This window comes from Ciona intestinalis, unplaced genomic scaffold, assembly GCF_000224145.3.
Source record: "Ciona intestinalis unplaced genomic scaffold, KH HT000108.2, whole genome shotgun sequence".
Classification (NCBI taxonomy): domain Eukaryota; kingdom Metazoa; phylum Chordata; class Ascidiacea; order Phlebobranchia; family Cionidae; genus Ciona; species Ciona intestinalis.
Genome location: NW_004190430.2, coordinates 4194 through 7333, shown reverse-complemented (window position 1 = coordinate 7333; position 3140 = coordinate 4194). Strand labels below are relative to the sequence as shown.

General features: G+C 37.5%; 1 long non-coding RNA gene across 1 annotated transcript; it reads right to left on the bottom strand.

Moving 5' to 3' along the window:
- Positions 1 to 710: 710 nt before the first annotated feature.
- On the bottom strand, positions 711 to 1492 carry LOC100184008. Its single transcript, XR_717640.3, has 3 exons — positions 1383 to 1492; positions 1210 to 1327; positions 711 to 918 (listed from the first exon to the last, which is right to left on the bottom strand). It is a non-coding gene; the product is annotated as an uncharacterized LOC100184008 (long non-coding RNA).
- Between the last annotated feature and the right edge of the window lie 1648 nt (positions 1493 to 3140).

The following is a 3140-nucleotide window of genomic DNA, read 5'->3' as shown; positions in this document are numbered from 1 at the left end:
TGTTTAAACAATTTATTATTATTTCTTAGATACAGCACCTGCAAATTTATCATTACTTTAAATTGATGCAAATTAACGCTTTCGTGATATATTTGTTCCGACAGTTGAATTTGGACCGGAAGCCAATGCGCATGCACCGATTAATAGGCCTGTATATGTTTAAAAACATGAGGAATTACCAAAAAAGGTTAAAGGCTTCAAATTCAGATCACATATGTTACACAAATAAAGGCCCAGAAGGTGGCGTACCCAAGAAAAAGAAAAGGAGAATGCGCTTGGAGGAGGTTAACTAGCAAAATAAACAAGTTAAATGCGCCGAGAGAAACGTAGGCTAGGAAGGATAATCTTCACATGCTTGCAACCCGTCGTTTATTTTTTATTTAAATTTTAAAAGATTTTCGAAATAATTTGCTTTCTCCAAACGTCCCTCGTCTTTTAATACAAAACATCCGCTTTACTGTCTCACGAAAACGTTTTGACGACTTCCAATTTGGCTTCCTGGGTTGCCGTGTTGAGATTATTAATTTTGATTGACAGGTTGCACGCATCATGTAATTACGCATGGTTGTCGTCACAGTAAAAAATGGCCGATTTTCCCTGAATTTTCTTTTACATTATTGGGTATTTTGAAAATAAACGTACTTCATTTTATTAATACATCAACCATATACTTTAAGTCTCATTTAAAACAAAACTAACCAGTGATTACACAATGTTTGTCAAAATATATTTTCAAGGTCATTTTCTATGATACAAATATTTCCTTGGTCACTGCGAAGATACAGAAACAAGCCAAATAATGTTGCTTTTGAATTTATTCAATCAACATATTATAATGCACTGGATGGGCAAGCAATTATTCATCCTGTTGAATAATTTTTCGCATAATTTCATTCATCATTACATCATTTTCTTCAACTGTAAATGTAAACAAGGATTACATAATTGAAATGCAATATATGTGAATGAATGTAACGTACTTGCCTTATACACGCGTGTTGCGACAACAATATTTAAATAACATGGATGTTTTGTTTCATACATCTCATATACACACTCACGAGTTACCATGTATGTTACTTTATGGGTGAAGTTTTTTTCTGTATAACTGACAATTTAGACAACCCATTAGTGATTTCTTAAAACTGTTTAAACAAGTTAAACTGTTTTTTTTTAATTTTATAAGCACATAAATAAATAACTGGTTACCACTTGTTGACTTTTGGCTATATCTACGACGACGACGACGACCCCAATAGGCATCAGTGGTTTCAGTAAGAACGAGGAGTCCGATGACGAGCAAAAGAAGAAGTGCTGACTTGTTCATCTACAACATAAATTCGTATAAGTAAAACGGCACACCGCTTATACAAGCCACTTACTTTTACGTTGTGGTCTGTAGAAGACTGGTGGTTTGTTTAACAGAAACTGTGTCTTATATAAGAAATCTGAAGCTCAACGTTTTGGCGACTTCCATTTTGGCTTCCTGTATGCCGCGTGTTGTGATTTTAAAACATTTGATTGACAGGTTGCAAGCAAATACAAAGTAATCACATGATGCTTGCAACCTGTCAATCAAAATTTATTATCTCAACACGGCAATACAGGAAGCCAAAATGAAAGTCGCTAAAACGTTTTCGTGAGACAGAAAAGCGGATGTTTTGTATCGAAAGACAAGGGACGTTTAAACATTTCATGATGAAAAAAGACATAGCACCGCCAAGTTTATTACTTACTTAACTGGATGAAAATTATCGTTTGACGGCGGTTTCGTGATACTTGTTCCGACCGTTGAGTTCGGACCTTGCGGTATTGCGCATGCAATTTTTTTGTGTGCTGGCTGATAATTCCAACAAGCCATTAATAACCGCTGGGTTGAAGCAATTAACGTAAATGCCTTGCTCAAGAACATATACGCTCACAATGGTAGCAGTGAAGAGCCTTGATTATGTAGCGGTTGATTGTGCTCTAGCACAGATTTAATGATATAAAGATAGCTAAATTTAACACTAATGCATAAAGATTGAATATAAAGCAACGTTGTATAGCAAACACAAAAGCATGACAGGAATGGAATGCAGTTTCGCTGCTTTCGTAACATCTGCTTTCCCGTCATTCTAATCGTGATAATAAAACAATTACCCAGTTGTGTGTATGCCAGGCAAGGCAATTGCCACATGCCAATGACGCGTTTTATTGTTTTGTTACACGTGTTTTTCGTTATATAAAGCTTTCACTTTCCTGTACTGTGAGGCAGTACGGGGCTTGCAATACCCTGCTGTTCTCACTTTGTCTCTAAGCTCGATGTCGCACTTTCACCGTACAATAAACTGAGATGTGCCGTACAAGCGTCATACATCGGTGTGCAATCATGTTGCGGAGTCGGACAGCGTGTGCGTCGGGGCAGGATGGAACAGCGTCGTCGCGAGGCTGCGGAGCGCGAACCCACAACTTCAACATAAGCCGCCCCCCACAATTACATGGGTTGTAGACAGCGCACTAACCGACTGTGCTAGACGGCGTCGGACAGATATAAGGTTAGAAGTTGCAATACCACTTCACATATGTACACAAATGGCCCAGGATGTGGCAAACCCAGGAACAGAAAAGACAACTGACTTTTTTCGAAGATGTAGCATTAAACAACGTAAACTACGGTGCCTAATATCCAAGCTATACATATACCGCTTATGCACATGGAGAATATCCACGACCATTTTCTTTGTCCTAGGAACGCTGTCTCAAGGAGTTTTTTGTATGCGGTGGTTGCAAATCCTAAATAAGCTGAATTATAAGGGTTGGTTTTGATTGCAACTAAAATTCAGGTACACATCCAGTCGTGTGTTTATCTCCCATTTGTAAAAGAAAAAGAAAATGCGCTTTAAAAACGTTAACAATAAAAAACAAACAAGTTAAATGCGCGGAGAGAAACGTATACGTATATAGGCTAGGAAGAGATAATCACATGCTACTTGCAACCTGTCATTTATTTTATTAAAATTTTTGAATCATGAGAAAGATTTTCAAATAATTTGCTTTCTCCAAACGTCCCCCGTCTTTCAATACAAAATATCAACTTTTCTGTCTCACGAAAACGTTTTGGCGACTTCCATTGTGGCTTCCTGTATTGCCGGGTGTTG